Source organism: Pristiophorus japonicus, chromosome 2, assembly GCF_044704955.1.
Source record: "Pristiophorus japonicus isolate sPriJap1 chromosome 2, sPriJap1.hap1, whole genome shotgun sequence".
In the NCBI taxonomy this organism is placed as follows: Eukaryota; Metazoa; Chordata; class Chondrichthyes; family Pristiophoridae; genus Pristiophorus; species Pristiophorus japonicus.
The window spans coordinates 30483679-30500776 of record NC_091978.1 but is presented as its reverse complement, the minus strand read 5'-3'; the positions used below and the strand labels follow the sequence as shown (position 1 = coordinate 30500776).

General features: G+C 43.0%; 1 protein-coding gene across 2 annotated transcripts in view; it reads left to right on the top strand.

Moving 5' to 3' along the window:
* The window catches only part of ctnna2 (catenin (cadherin-associated protein), alpha 2), a 1881920-nt gene that overhangs the window by 368325 nt on the left and 1496497 nt on the right, over positions 1-17098 (top strand). Inside the window, exon 1 of one of the 2 annotated variants that reach the window (XM_070866819.1) lies at positions 2490-2526. The exons of the other annotated variant lie outside the window; for it this stretch is intronic. The gene's annotated coding sequence lies outside the window, so the exon portion shown is untranslated. Of the gene's footprint in view, positions 1-2489; positions 2527-17098 lie in introns of those variants that run through there. 2 annotated transcript variants of the gene reach the window in all.

Here is a 17098-nt window from a genome sequence, read left to right as displayed (position 1 = left end):
GAATGGTAAATAATTCTGAGGACCAAAGGAAGCTGCAGAGAGAATGGGCTAGAATTTTCTATCAGCCCGCCAGCACCCGATCGCCACTCAAAAGACTGCTAAGACTGGGAAGATAATAGCCGGTGAAATCTTCCCCCCACAAAAATTTTAAAAATCCGCTGAGCGAAAAACATGGGTCTTGCATCTTCATTCTGGGTGAAAAAGTGCAATTTAGGGTCGATTGGGTGGTTTGTAGACAAAAGGGTCAAAAAATAAATAAATCAACAAAAATTTACCCCGAGGCTGCGGGTTGGGCCAAACACCAGAAAAATAATCAAAATAATTTTTTTAAAAACATCAACTAAAAAATCATAAAAACATTCCCAAGACTAAAACTAAATCACCAGAACACATTTTAAAAATAATGAGTAAAAAACCAATTACTAACCTTTTTCTTGAAGAGCTACTCACCTACGCCCAGCTCCGCTGATCTTCATTGTTGTGTATGGAGAAAGAGTCAGACTGAACACCATGAGCTCAAAGTAAAGTGTGACCATAGTCTTTTATTGCAGGTCTCCAGAGTGCCTCTCCAACCTGTGAAGCCTTCTTAAATACCTGTGCTCCCAAGGGATTATGGGATCTCTTGGGATGCCACGGAATGAGCCCTCTGGTGGCTGTACAGAGTAAATACAAGTCCACATATATAACACTCATGGGCGTTTTTTTTAACCTTACCTACGGGTCACCGCTCAGCCAAATATCGCGCCAGGATGATCTCAGGATGGTGCCGGCGTAAATTGGGTAAGGAAATTTTCGCTCACCTGATTACCCTACAAACCGGTGGTAAGCCATTGGAAATTCCAGTCCATTGAGATTGTGCAATGGGCAAAAAGGTGGAAATAAATGTCAGTTACTGTGACTGGTAAATTTTGGTTGGTAAGAAAATACAAATATGATTATACATTCGAAGGTAAAAGGTTGGGTGATGTGGATGAGTAGAGGGACTTGGTGCATTAGGTTCACAATACATTAAAGGTAGCATGTCAAACTGGTGAGGACATTTATTTTTTTTAAATGCTGATATAATACTGGGTTTTATGGCAAGAGGTATAGAATATAAAAGTCAAGATGTAATGGTGAATCTATAAAATCTTCATAAGACCAGTTGGAGTACTGCGTGCAGTTTTGGGCTCCACTCTCCATCATAATAGGCAGTCCCTCGGAATCGAGGAAGACTTGCTTCCACTCTTAAAATGAGTCCTTAGGTGGCTGAACAGTCCAATAGAAGAACCACAGTCACTCTCACAGTGGGACAGATAGTCGTTGAGGGAAGGGTTGTGTGGGACAGATTTGCCGCACACTCTTTCCGTTGCCTGCGCTTGATTTCTGCATGCTCTTGGCGATGAGACTCGAGGTGCTCAGTGGGGATGTTGCACTTTATCAGGGAGGCTTTGTCTATGTCCTTGTAACGTTTCCTCTGCCCACCTTTGGCTCGTTTGCCGTGGAGGAGTTCCAAGTCGAGCGCTTGCTTTGGGAGTCTCGTGTCTGGCATGCAGATAACGTGGCCTGCCCAGCGGAGCTGATCAAGTGTGGCCAGTGCATCAATGCTGGGGATGTTGGCCTGGTCGAGGACGCTAATGTGGGTGCGTCTGTTCTCCGAGGGGATTTGTAGGATCTTGCAGAGGCATCATTGGTGGTATTTCTCCAGCGACTTGAGGTGTCTACTGTACATGGTCCATGTCTCTGAGCCATGCAGGAGTACTACAGGAAGTGTGTTGAGGCAATAGAGGGTACAGCAATTATTGAATAGAGGTGTTTAAAATCATGGAAGAATGGGACTGAATAGATTACAAAAAGATTGTTTGTAGTGGTTGAAGAATGAGGGGACAAAGATTTACTGGAGGAATGGGACCGACTAGATTACATAAAGACTGTTTGTAGTGTGGAAGAATGAGGGGACAAAGATGTGAAACGCAAGAGATTTAGATCAGAAAGCAGGAAATACTTTTTTTTTACATACAGGGTTGTGAGGCTGTGGAATTCACTACTGGAGTCCGTGATTGAAGCAGAGATAAATAAAAATTTTACGAACAGGTTAGATAGGTGGTTGAAGCAAGGGTGAGGGGGGCATAAAGAAATATTGGAACAGAATGGGTACATCTGATTAGAACTAATAGTTGTGTGGAAGATGAACACCAGCACAGACTGATTGGGTTGAATGCCCTGATCCCGTGTTGTAATTTCTATGTAATTTAATTCTCCAGTTTATTATATAATTTGTTAAATTTCTCATTGTAGGAACAGCTTTTATTATCCATTATTTCAGTTTGTATTGTCATTATATTGTTTGGGAACATCAAAATACCTTTTCAATACTATGCAGGTCTTTATTCATGAAGGGTACTTTTCAGCTATGCTGCCGAGGCGGCAACTTGGTGGAGGGAATTGTCCGCTCATTGCAGAACTTTCATTCCAGTGAAATCAATGGATTGAACATTGGACGGGTTCTATAAAGGTCATAAGATCACTCGGCCAGATTACCCTCAGGTAGTGAAGCTGAAAATTATACACACTGTTCAAGACCATGGCTGGTTGACTATAATAATAAATGTAATCTCTTTCAATCTATCTGTCTTCAATCTGTTTGTCATTTTCATGCATATGTGAGTGTCCAACAAGTTAATTGTCCATGGAGACTTGGCTAGACCTAATCTTTTCCTCACCCAATGTTGACGTGAACACATGTTCTAGTAAGTGCCACTGGGTTTTGATCAAGAAAGGGAGCCCTGGCTGATTTCTTTTTTCCTTCCCTCAGTCAGGCATCTAGGCCAATTTTATTGTCTGTGTTATTGTTAAGACTGAGATCAGCACAAATTGGATATTGACTCTGGTATGGGTAATTTAGTACCATACCATTCTGTATATTTATCTACTAAGTTATCAAGGGAGATCTGTTTGTGTGTTCTTTTCCCACATGAATAAAACATTTTGATCAAACTATCCATTTTGAGAGATTTTATTTGAATATAAAGTATCTATTTTATCTGAGAGCATGCTATTGAAAAATGACACATTAGAAGATTAATAATCTTTTATTGTATTAATGTCAATGCGAAGTGACTGGTTCAGAATTAAAATTCCAAATCTTGTATTAAAAATTGGATCTGAGAAAATATAACATTTTGAGAATTGCAATTGCATGCTTATTTGAGTGTTGCATTTCCCAGTAATAATATTTGCAAAAGAAATGTAATTGTTGAAGCAATTTTCAATGTTTTGCTGAATTTGCTGTGATTAAAGAACAGCACAGTTTTGGCTTAAAATTGAAAAATCCAGCCTGGATCAGTCAAAAATAATAGGGGTATTAAAAAGACGTGTGTTTTTTCATTTTCTTTAACCATTGGAGATTGTACAATAGATTGTTTGTCTGGGCTGAGGATTTGGAGGTGCGTGGTCACATGATAAACCTGCAGGAATACGTCCAGGCAGAGTTGACAGCCCTATGCTGCGGTGATGACTTGTACTTTTGAATCATTGTTTCAATAAAGATTATATTTCCTCCAGTGACCATGCAAACATTTCAAGGCAATGCACTTATTTCCTCCAGTGACCATGCAAACATTTCAAGGCAATGCACTTACTATCCTCTACTGAGTCATATCCATAGGTATGGAATATTCCAAAAAATGAAACTCGCTGATAGCCAACTGGCATTTAGGCCAGTTTTGTTTTTGGGGTTCTTTTTTCATCTAATATGCTATGGAAGACGAAGGGCCACGGTAGATTTTTTTTAAAAAAAAGCTTTCTAAGACTGGGACTGCTCAAGAAAGATGACCCCTGTTTTCCACCATCAGTAATTTTAGTGTTTTATATTATATGAAGCTTACTTTTGCCCAATAATTGGATATTTTGCTAGGCTGCGTGAAAAAAAGTCATTGCTTACCTCCCAACGTAAGAGAATTAAGAACATAAGAAATCGGAATAGGCCATACAGCCCCTCGAGCCTGCTCAGTCATTTAATACGATCATGGCTGATCCGATCATGGACTCGGGTCCACTTCCCTGCCCGCTCCCCATAACCTCTTATCCCCTTATCGTTTAAGAAACACTCTATTTCTGTCTTAAATTTATTCAATGTCCCAGCTTCCACAGCTTTCTGAGGCAACAAATTTCACAGATTTACAACCCTCAGAGAAGAAATTTCTCCTCATCCCTGTTTTAAATGGGCAGCTCCTTATTCCAAGATTATGCCCTTTGTTCTAGTCTCCACTATCAGTGGAAACATCCTCTCTGCATCCACCTTGTCAAGCCTCCTCATAATCTTATACTTTTCAATAAGATCATCTCTCATTCTAATGAATTCCAATGAGTAGAGGCTCAACCTACTCAACCTTTCCTCATAAGTCAACCCCCTCATCTCCAGAATCAATCGAGTGAACCTTCTCTGAACTACCTCCAAAGCAAGTATATCCTTTTGTAAATATGGAAACCAAAACTGCATGCAGTATTCCAGGTGTGGCCTCACCAATACCCTGTATAACTGTAGCAAGACTTCCCTGCTTTTATACTCCATCGCCTTTGCAATAAAGGCTAAGATTCCATTGGCCTTCCTGATCACTTGCAGTACCTGCATACTATCCTTTTGTGTTTTATGCACAAGTACCCCCAGGTCCTGCTGTACTGCAGCACTTTGCAATCTTTCTTCATTTAAATAATAACTTGCTCTTTGTTTTTTTTCTGCCAAAGTGCATGACCTCACACTTTCTAACATTATATTCCATCCACCAAATGTTTGCCCGTTCACTTAGCCTGTCTGTGCTTTTGTAGATTTTTTGTGTCCTCCTCACACACTGTTTTTCCTCCCATCTTTGTCTCGTCAGCAAACTTGGCTATATTACACTCGGTCCCTTCTTTCAAGTCGTTAATATAGATTGTAAATAGTTGGGGTCCCAGCACTGATCCCTGCGGCACCCCACTAGTTACTGATTGCCAACCAGAGAATGAACCGTTTATCCTGACTCTCTGTTTTCTGTTAGTTAGCCAATCCTCTATCCATGCTAATATATTACACTCAAACCCGTGAACTTTTATCTTGTGCAGTAAACTTTTATGTGGCACCTTGTCAAATGCCTTCTGGAAGTTCAAATACACCACATTCACTGGTTCCCCTTTATCCACCCTGTTCGTTACATCCTCAAAAGAATTCCAGCAAATTTGTCAAACATGACTTTCCCTTCATAAATCCATGCTGACTCTGCCTAACAGAATTTTGCTTTCTCAAATGTCCAATTGAAAGGCACGCGTCCATTTAGCTATAATTGTCCACTCCATGCTCCAAGTCTACCCTCTGGAACATTAAGCAGATCACGATGAAGAAGCCTTTTCACCCTGTTTTACCTCATACTTGGAGAATATCAACAGGATAGTTTCTCTATTACAGCATCTAGCTGTTTCTTAAATTAATCTGGTGCCCTGGCCACAACCATCCTTACTTACAACCTGTTTTGAGGTTTGACCATACTTTGTATAAATAAATATTTCCTGACATCCATCATGAATTTGTTCTTCACAATCCTGAACCTGTGTCTTCTGTGGCCAGGCAATCAGTTCTCTCTAGGATTACATAAGCAGTATTAGTGCTTGAAATATATCTTCACATTTATGTCGAGAATAAATGTGCTGCTGCATATCTGTTTTCTGTATCAATCCAAAAAGTCTTTACAGAACACCAATTTATGAAGTTTCACACATGTTAGCCAGAGTCTTCCCAGACCTGTGAGCACAGGTTTGGAGGTGCTGTCGAAATGGCCCTTATTGACAATAGGTCGGGATCCCACTCTGAATCACCTCTGTGTGAATTTCTGACTTGTCAGATCTGTGTTCGGATAGCAGACTCGACAGCAGGTTGCGGGACAGGAAATTTAAAGTAAAAGGTACTTAAATGCTTGTTAAGAGGCTTAAAAGCAGGCACCTTTTGCCAACCTTTTGATGGATTTGCCATGCCTCTGGGAACATGCCAGTTAAGTAGAGTCGGGTTCTCAGTGATTCTATTGATGATGATGATTGCTTTGGCTCATTGACAGCTGCAGAAGTGGTATAAAAGCTATCATTTCTCAGCTGTTAACTTTCCAATGTCAGAAGCTGAAGCCTTCAGGATTTGGAAGTGACTTTTGAGCTGTATGTACTTTGGTACTCTCCATTCACTGTCACCTCCTTGGAGCAACCTCTCTCACCATTGAGAGGGCGCTTCTGACATCTCAACTTCACCTGCCATCTATTCCAGCAGCATTGGTGCCCTTGAAAAAAATCTCACCTTGGTCCTTAGAATCCCACCATGATCAGCCCCATCACCACCAACAGCACCAAAACTTCTCCGCAATCACCTGATGCTGCACAGTACACAGGGCATCAGCACATAACTAATTGCTGCCCGGGAGGCCAGAGATGGCCTCACCATGACCACATTTATTTCTCTTAACGCTGTATACCCTGACTGCCACATGATGTGCCATGTTGGTACCACCCCACACCAGCTCCATAAAGCATCCCTATAAGTTTCAACCCATTCCTTTCACACTCATCACCATTATGGAGTGGGGGGGGGGGCGTTATGTCTGACCATTCCTTACAACCCACTAAGCCACTTCCAGCATGCCCAAATCTGTCCAAGAACGCAAAGTGCTGAAAATAAAGATTTCAATTTTTGACAATACATCACCATTAACTATACATGAACATTGGCTCAAGGACCCAAATGCCTACCCTTGTGTGTTAGTTGGTATGATTGGACAAGGATGAGGGTGAGTATGAAGGGTGACTAATGAAATGGGTAACTGTTAATGTAGATAGAGAGAAGGGATGGGAGGAGGTGCAAGGTAAGTTGGTGTGAGTAAGGATGTGCAGGGGTAGAGTAGGGAAGGCAGAGTGATGGGGATGAGGTCGAGTTTGGCTCTGCAGTAACGTTTTGTGATCTACTGAGATCATTGAAATGTTTGCGCCACTGTAGCCTCGTCCTTATGACGATATCCCTGCATTTGCCCACTCACCTAACCTGTCCAAGTCACCCTACAGCCTCTTAGCATCCCCCTCAAAGCTCTCTGCCACCCAGCTTAGTGTCATCTGCAAACTTGGAGATATTACTCTCAATTCCTTCACCTAAATCATTGATGTATATTGTAAAGAGCTGGGGTCCCAGCACTGAGCCCTGCGGCACTCCACTAGTTACTGCCTGCCATTCTGAAAAGGACCCATTTATCCCTATTCTCTGCTTCCTGTCTGCCAACTAGTTCTCTATCCACATCAATACATTACCCCCAATACCATGTGCTTTAATTTTGCACACCAATCTCTTGTTTGGGACCTTGTCAAAAGCCTTTTGAAAGTCCATATACACCACATCCACTGGTTCTCCCTTGTCCACTCTACTAGTTACATCCTCAAAATATTCTAGAAGATTTGTCAAACATGATTTCCCTTTCATAAATTCATGTTAATTTGGACCGACCTTATCACTGCTTTCCAAATGCGCTGCTATTTCATCTTTAATAACTGATTCCAACATTTTCCCCACTACTGATGTCAGGCTAACCAGTTTATTTTCTCGCTCCCTCCTTAACAAGTGGTGTTACATTATCTACCCTCCAATCCATGAGAACTAATCCAGAGTCGATAGATTTTTGGAAAATGATCACCAATGCATCCACTATTTCTAGAAGAACTGTGAAAATCATTGTGGGCATGGTCCCTTTAAGGAAACCGGCTGATGACATGTCATCAGACCAGCTTCCTCTAAATTTGCCGGGAAGCCCGCAGGGTGGGCTTAATCATAGGGAGATTCGGGACAGAGAGCGGACTCGAGTCGGGAGTGGGCTTACCACATGCCACCAACCCCGGCCACATCGAATCCCGCCGCGTGTGGCGAAACCGTGGCCAATTTCTTTGTTTATAGAGTTGGCTGCCATATTTTCTGGAGCTCTTGTAGAATCTGGTTTCCTTTGACAAAATGATAATTGTATTCTTCTATTAATAGAAATCTGTACCATAGTAGAATTATCGAATCGAACAGCGCAGAAGGCGGCCAATTGGCTCATTGTGCCTGATCCAGCTCCTGAAAAAGCTAACAATTAATCCCACTCATCTGCACTTGCCCCATAGCCTTGCAAATTTTTCCTTTTTGTGTGTAGATCCTATTCCCTTTTGAAAGTTACTATTGAAGCTGGTGTAGACTCAGTGGGCCGAATGGCTTCTTTCTGTGCTGTAATATTGAGTCTGCTTCCACTACCCTTTCAGGCAGTGTATTCCAGATTATCATTACACGCTGAGTTTGAAAAAAAAAAACTCCTCATCTCCCTCTGCTTTTTTTACCAATTATTTTAAATCTGTGTCCTCTGGTTACCAACCCTCCTGCCAGTGGAAACCGTTTCTCCCTATCTTCGCTATCAAAACCCCTCATAATTTTGAACACGTCTATTCAATCTCCGTTTTCTCTGCTCTAAGGAGAACAATTCCAGCTTCTCTAATCTCTCCAGATAACTGGAACTCCTCATCCCTAGTACCATTCTAGTAAATCTCTGCACCCTCTCTAAGGCCTTGACGTCCTTCCTGAAGTGTGGTGTCCAGAGTTGGACACGATGCTTTAAGCTGAGGTCGAACCAATGATTTATAAAGGTTTAATACATAAGACCATAAGAAATAGGAGAAGGAGTAGGCCATTTGGCCCTTCGAGCCTGCTCCGCCATTTAATAATATCATGGCTGATCTGATCTTGGCCTCAACTCCACTTTCCTGCCTAATTTCCCAGAAGTATTAACTCCCCTGTAGTTCAAAAATCTGTCTACCTCCACCTTGAATATATTCAATGACTCGGCCTCCACAGCTCTCTGGGGTAGAGAATTCCAAAGATTCACAACCCTCAGAGAAGAAATTCCTTCTCATCTCCGCCCTAAATGGGTGACCTTTTATTCTGAAACGATGTCCCCAAGTTCTGGATTCCCCCAATAGAGTAAACATCCTCTCAGCATCAATCCTGTCAAGCCCCCAATGCTTCAATAAGATCACCTCTCATTCTTCTAAACACCAATGAGTACAGGCCCAACCTGCCCAACCTGCTCAACCTTTCCTCACAAGACAAGCCCTTCATCCCAGGAATCAACCTAGTGAACCTTCTCTCAACTGCTTCCAATGCAGGTATATCCCTCGTTAAATAAGGAGACCTAAACAGTATGCAGTACTCTAGGTGTGGTCTCACGAACACCTTGTACAGTTATAGCAGAACTTCCCTGCTTTTATACTCTATCCCCATTCCTTGTTTTTGAATGCTATGGCCGGAACATTCTGGCATTTTTGCGGTCGCGATTGGAGGCGGGTTGGTAGAAAAATTTGAAATGCCTTGGAGCGGGTTGGGAACCCGCCGTCATCCGGCCTACACGCGCCTTTCCCTTGGGCGTGTTTACCTGCGCGGCAGCGACCTGAACGGCAGAGGTGGCCGAGGGTGATTTAGATGACTATTAGGTACTTGTCAGACCCTTAAACCTCTTGAACCCAACCTTCCAAATTTCTCTGGATGACCATGGGAATCGCGCAACTCTTGAACTACATCTGTGAATCTGAGGCAGAAATTGAATGGCCTTTGATCAAGCTCATTCATGCACAGTATGAAATGTACAATTTAAAAGCTCCCACCTGACATCTGGTTAACTTCCTCAGGCAGATGCTGAGAGTCAGAATAAACGGGTCCTTTTCAGAATGGCAGACAGTGACCAGTGGGGTGCCGCAGGGTTCAGTGCTGGGACCCCAGCTATTTACAATATACATCAATGATTTAGATGAAGGAATTGAATGTAATATCTCCAAGTTTGCAGATGACACTAACCTGAGTGGCAGTGTGAGCTGTGAGGAGGATGCTAAGAGGTTGCAGGGTGACTTGGACAGGTTAGGTGAGTGAGCAAATGCATGGCAGATGCAGTATAATGTGGATAATTGTGAAGTTATCCACTTTGGTGGCAAAAACAGGAAGACAGAATATTATCTGAATGGTGACAGATTAGGAAAAAGGGAGATGCAACGAGACCTGGGTGTCATGGTACATCAGTCATTGAAGGTTGGCATGCAGGTACAGCAGGCGGTGAAGGAGGCAAATGGTATGTTGGCCTTCAGAGCTAGAGGATTTGAGTATAGGAGCAGGGAGGTCATACTGCAGTTGTACAGAGCCTTGGTGAGGCCACACCTAGAATATTGTGTTCAGTTTTGGTCTCCTAATCTGAGGAAGGACGTTCTTGCTATTGAGGGAGTACAGCGAAGGTTCACCAGACTGATTCCTGGGATGGCAGGACTGAGATATAAGGAGACACTGGATTAACTGGGCTTGTATCCACTGGAGTTTAGAAGAATGAGAGGGGATCTCATAGAAACATAAAAGTCTGATGGGATTGGACAGGTTAGAGGCAGGAAGAATGTTCCTGTTGCTGAGGAGTTCCAGAACCAGGGGTCACAGTCTAAGAATAAGGGGTAAGCCATTTAGGACCGAGATGAGGAGAAATTTCTTCACCCAGAGAGTTGTTAACCTGTGGAATTCTCTACCGTAGAAAGTTGTTGATGTCAGTTCGTTAGATATATTCAAAAGGGAGTTAGATATGGTCCTTACGGACAAAGAGATCCAGGGGTATGGAGAGAAAGCAGGAAAGGGCACTGAGGTTGAATGATCAGCCATGATCTTATTGAATGACAGTGCAGGCTCGAAGGGCCAAATGGCCACCTCCTGCACCTAATTTCTATGTTTCTAGGTTTCATTGTCAACACAGATTTAGCTTTCTAGAGGTTGTAAGTCTTTTCAGCAAAGTTGGGATCCATTGTCACCTCATTGGTACTGCCTATCACATAATTGACAGCTTGTTTCTGTTGTCTCTACCTGGCACATGGGTGCCGTTTATACTGTCTCACCTTGGTCCTCAGAATCGGACCACGATGAGCACCAACGACCGCACCAACCTTCTCTTCAAACACTTGATGCTACAGAGGGTATCAGCGCAGGGCTACACCGTGCCGGAGGCGATACCCCTAACACGGGGTATACAGGCAGAGCTTGAGCTTCCTCAACATGATGGAGCAGCATTGCCAAAGGAGGCTATTGCGCCAGGTCATCGCAGACATTTGCAGAAAGCTCAAACAAAACCTGCAGCCCGGGGGAGTGGGTGGACACTCCTTACCAGTGGCTGTCAAAGTCATGAACCTCTTCGCTTCAGGCTCCTTCCAGGGATCTGCAGCAGACATTTGCGGCATCTCGCAGTCGGCCATCCACAGATGCATCACACAGGTCACTGATGCCCTTTGACAAGTCAGCCAATCATGTCATCTTTTGTCACTGATGAAACCTGTGTTACTGAACAGTGCTGTGCTTTGCTGTTCTGGCTGGCTTCCCACAGATGCAGGGCGTTATTGACTGTACACGTGGCCATCGGGGCACCCCATCATCACCCAGGAGTCTTTTGTCAACCGCAAGAGCTTCCACTTCCTCAATGTGCAGCTTGTCTGCAACCATAGTAAGATTATCATGCATGTGTGGCCCATGAAATGAAGAATGGGGACGCGACCCACTATGGCGAGTGCCCGCAACCGCCTCCCCCCAGGTAGAGAATTCCGGCCTAGGCCTCTATGTATAAAGCCAAGGATCCTTTAGACTTTTTTTTTACCAACTATATCAACTTGTATTGCCATCTTCAAAGTACTTGGTGATCCTTGTACTAATATTAAACATTATTGAAAACTGTGAGCTTTCTAAAGGTGATGGAAAGTCTAGAAGGAAGCATACTTTTTATTCAAAGTTTCAATTTTTATAGGTTGAAATGATTTGATTTTTTTTTCCGAAACACAGTGAATGCTTATCAGCCTTCAAGAATCACTTGCTTGGTTTCTTTGGATGAACAGATATTTTTCTCAGGTTTTCTTACTATAAATTGGTAGTGTAGTATACTTTGTATAAAAAATACGTACCATTTTTTATTCTCCTTTTAATTAGACGATGAAAATTTGGCATCTATTGTAGTGTTAATAAATTCATTTATTTGACTTTATGTAGTAGCTAAGAGTGATTAATGCCCTGGGTTTTTGTGATGTAAAATAAGCAGTGACTGTTCATACAAAAAAGACTTGTCCTCTTCAAGGTGGATTCCCTGAAATAAGGAATTACCAGTCCTTATAACGCAATCAATCAGATGAAATCTTGGATTCACTTTTACGATTTTTATTCAAGCATATGCAGGGGAAGCTGCCTAAGACAGGACTTTCCCCGAGTGATAGTTTCACACACAGTTATACAGCTTCCGAGGCGTGATGTCCTCGTGTACAATTATCTACGACCACCGGTTGGCCTACAACTAATCAGCGGAGCTACATTGATTCGTTTACCCTTATCAGACTGGCTGCTGAGTGGTTTCGCAGCATCTCCCCAGTTTCGTAGCATCTCCGCGTAGCATGTGGAGCCAACCTCAGTCTATTGGAATGTGTTGTTCTACAGTTTTAACTTTGCTCTGGCTTTTCTAACTTGGTCTGCAGTTTTAAAAATAAGCACACAAGCACAAGCTGCGCCCTTGGACCTGATTTCATGCCATACTTTATTTCGGTCTTGCATATACCTTTTTACCCCCTTACAAGTTATCAAAGTAGTTATTAACATTTGCTTTTAAAATAAAATCATCCTTTAAAGCAAATGATAAGTATATTACGTATTTGAGGTTACATTAGTGGAGATAGTGTATTTGGGAGCTCCACTTTTTCAATATGGCTAGGTGCTGTTGTAAGAATTGAATATTTTCATTGTCTGTTCTTAACATGTTTTCACTTAGTTATGTTGAGTGCGACAGTTAATTCATTCTTAGCGCTTTTGAAAGCTAAAAGACAATGGGCCCAATTTTACGATAAGTATAATGGTCAGATTGGTAACTTTTGGCATGAAATCGAAAGTTGTTTGAGATACTCCGCTCCCCAAAGAGTGCGTTGTTGGAGTCCTTGCTGATAGACTCGGCACTGAAATGAATGCAACGACGTGAACTTGAGTTACTTGCCCACTGGTTACACACTGAAGACGACAAAAAAAATTAGGGCTCGTGCATTCAGGAGTGATGAGTAATAATTACTGCCAAACAACATCTCTGGCCCTGAAAAATTAATTTTACAAGTGTGGAATCTCATTCCTTCAGAAGTTAATTAGTGTTGGAGGTTTTTCTTACATTTTTTCTTACTTTTTCGGTCTCTCTTGATCCCATTTGTATTTCACCATCTTTATTTTGCTTTCAGTACATTATTTAAATCTAATTTATATTTCCTGTCTTATAGTTCCTAGTTTAGACTCTGTGGCCGGAATCTTCCTTATGCTGTGAGTTTGGAGGCAGGCCCGCTGTCAAAATGGCCGTGATTGACAGCGGGGCGGAAGTCCGCTCTGAACCTGCCTACATGTGAATTTCCCAAGTGCCTGTTCTGCCTGCAGTTTGCAGACCCGGCACTAAGTCAGGCAATTGAGATAGTAAAGAAGCTGCTTAAAGCTATTAAGCAGCATTTTACCAGGTCCTAACCATTTTACCAAGTTTTTTACGAGGTTCCTGTCCCTCGGGGATAACGTTAGGTAGGTGTGTCGGGTTCTCAACAACTCTGGATTTGTTTGACTGGTTAACAGCTGCAGAAGTGGTATAAAAGCTACCATTTCACAGATGTTCAATTTCCAATCTTAGCAGCTGGAGCCTTCAGGATTTGTAATACACTTTTCAGCTTTATGGAGGTTTGAAGTGTTTGCCGTGAACTCTCTATCCAGTGTCGCCTCCTTGGAGCAACCTCTCTCTCCATTGGCAGATCACTTCTGTCATCTCGACTTCATCTGGCATTTATCCCATCAGCATCAATTCCTTAGAAAGAATCTCACCTTGGTCCTCAGAATCCCACCACGACCAGTCCCAACACCAACATCACTAGGCACACCAGCATCAAACGTCTCCCCAATCACCTGATGCTGCACAGGGCACCAGCACCCGACCACATTGCTGCCAGGGACGCCCTCACCATGGCCACATTTACTTCACTTGATACTGTACACCGTGGCTGCCACATGATGTGCTAGATTGGGACCACCTCATGCCAACATCATAAGGCATCCCTTCAATGCCCACTCATTCCTTTCACACTCATTACCTTTGGGGGGTGGGGGGCTACCGTTAATGTCTCACCATTCACTGCAACTCACTAAGCTACTTCCAAAGGTGCACACAGATCTGTCCAAGAAGGCAAAGTGTTGAAAATAAAGATTTCAATATTTGACAACACAATAGCAGAAACTTTACATCAGCATTGGTGATAACACCAGTTAGGGTTAGGATTTTGGTCTTCTAATCTGAGGAAGGACGTTCTTGCTATTGAAGGAGTGCAGCGATGGTTCACCAGACTGTTTCCCGGGATGGCAGGACTGACATATGAGGAGAGACTGCATCGACTGGGCCTCTATTCATTGGAGTTTGGAAGAATGAGAGCGGATCTCATGGAAACATATAAAATACTGACAGGACTGGACAGGTTAGATACAGGAAGACGGTTCCCGATGTTGGGGAAGTCCAGAACCAGGGGACACAGTCTAAGGATAAGGGGTAAGCCATGTAGGACCGAGATGAGGAGAAACTTCTTCACTCGGAGAGTTATTAACCTGTGGAATTCTCTGCCGCAGAGAGTTGTTGATGCCAGTTCGTTGGATATATTCAAAAGGGAGTTAGATATGGCCCTTACGGCTAAAGGGATCAAGGGGTATGGAAAGAAAGCAGGAAAGGGGTACTGAGGTGATGATCAGCCATGATCTTATTGAATGGTGGTGCAGGCTCGAAGTGCCGAATGGCCTACTACTGCACCTATTTTCTATGTTTCTATGTTAGCTGGTATGATTGCACAAGGATGAGGGTGAGTGTGAGGGTGGCTAGTGTGATGGGGATAATTTAGATGGAGAGAGGGGGATGGGTGGAGGTGCAAAATAAGTTGGTATGAGTAAAGATGCGCAGGAGTAGGGTAATGAAGGCGGTGTGATCGGGATGTGATGAGTGGTACAGTAGGATGAGGTTGAGTGTGTATCGTGATCCACTGAGATCATTAAAAGGTTTGTGCCTCTGCAGCCTGGTCCTCCTGATGACATCCCTACTTGTGCCCGCCTGTACAACATGCAACCAGGCTGCGTTGGTGTCCTTAGGATGTCTCTTCCGCCCATTGGAAGGAAAGAGGGCCACCCTATGTGCTGTGATAGAGTGATGGGCGAGTTTGGGTGCAGCCGTACACCTTTGTGCAATGCTTGTCAGTGTTCAGCACCTCAATGCTGCATAACATTGACAGCCATGTGGCATGGTCCCTTTAAGGAAACCAGCTGATGACTCATCATCAAATTATGTCATCAGACCCGCTTCCTTTTAATTAGCCAGGAACATCACCGGGCAGGCTTAACAAGCCCCAGCCACGTAAACTCACTTGAACAGAGGCGGATGAAGAAGGGAGCGAGATTCCAGCATGCACTAGAAGTTGCCTGACTCACTCCTGACCTGTGTGTCTCTCAGTGAAGATTCTTCAGTCTGATTGGTTGAAGAGCTTCGCTGTTGCCTGCTCTGCTCATAGATGCCACAGATCACCTGTAGAGGGTGCTATGCCGGATCAGATGCTGGATTAGAGCAAGTCTGCACTCAAAAGCCTGCAAAATGTTTGGGCAGCTGTCAGCGAGGTGAATGGCGAGTACTGTTCCTTCGCCGCTGACCGCAAAATCCGGCCAGTATGTTGATGCTTAAACAATTGCAGTAGTGAGTTGGTTTCTGATTTCTATTAATAAAATAATTATTTTTTAGTAAATTAATCTCAATTTAACATAATCCAAAACTCTGCTGCCCATATCCTAACGCGCACAAAGTCCCGTTCTTCCATCACCCCTGTGCTTGCTTGACCTACATTGGCTCCCGGTCTGGCAATGCCTCGATTTTAACATTCTTGTCCTTGTTTTCAAATCCCTCCACGTCCTCACCCCTCCCTATCTCTGTGACCACCTCTAGCCATAAAACCCTCTCAGATCTCTGAATTCCTCCTATTCTAGCCTCTTCTACATCTCCGATTTTAATCGCTCCACCATTGGTGGCTATGCCTTCACCTGCCTAGGAATTAAGCTCTGGAATTCCCTCCCTCAACCTCTCTGCCTCTCTCTCCTTTAAGGTGCTCCTTAAAACCTTACTCTTAAACGAAGCTTTTGGTCATCTGTCCTAATATCTCCTTATGTGGCTCGGTGTCAAACATGCCAGTGTCGGCCGTGGTTCAGTGGATAGCACTCTCCCCTCTGAGTCAGAAGGTTGTGGATTCAAGTCCCACTCCAGAGATCTGTGCACAAAAATCTAGGTTGACACTCCAGTGCAGGGAGTGCTACATTGTCGGATCTGCATTTTTCGGTTGAGATGTTAAACCGAGGCCCCGTCTGCTCTTTCGTAAAATATCTTATGGCACTATTTCGAAGAGGAGCAGGGGAGTTAGCCCCGGTATCTTGGCCAATATTTATCCCTCAATCAACATCATGAACACTGTTTATTTACTCATTATCACATTGCTATCTTGGGGAACTAGCTGTGCGCAAATTTTCTGCCGTGTTTCCTACATTACAACAGTGACTACACATTTTTTTAAATATTTAATTGACTGTAAAGCGCTTTGGGGCGTCCTGAAGTCATGAAAGAAGCAATAGAAATCCAAGTAAAGCTTTCCTTTTGAAGCATTTTGGGATGTTTTGCTACGTTGAAGGTTATATATAAATGTTGTTGTTGAATTTGAAAAAATGCTAGTTCGCCGTTTCTAATCACTACATTGGAAAAATAGATCAGTCAGAAGATTAAATTCAAGTGTATGCAATTTCATAAACATAATATCTATTTCTGAAGTACTTTAATGTGTGAATAATATGTTTTAACTGACTAAGATAATTGCTGATCATTTTTTAAACCTTGGTTCTTGCTGAAATGTCATTTTCAAGAGCATGGCATAACTATTTCTGTGATGTGATTTATTTTGTATTGAGGGTAGCATGTCTTCCTTCAACCAATATCTTGGTTTTATGACATTAAATATTTCATTGGTG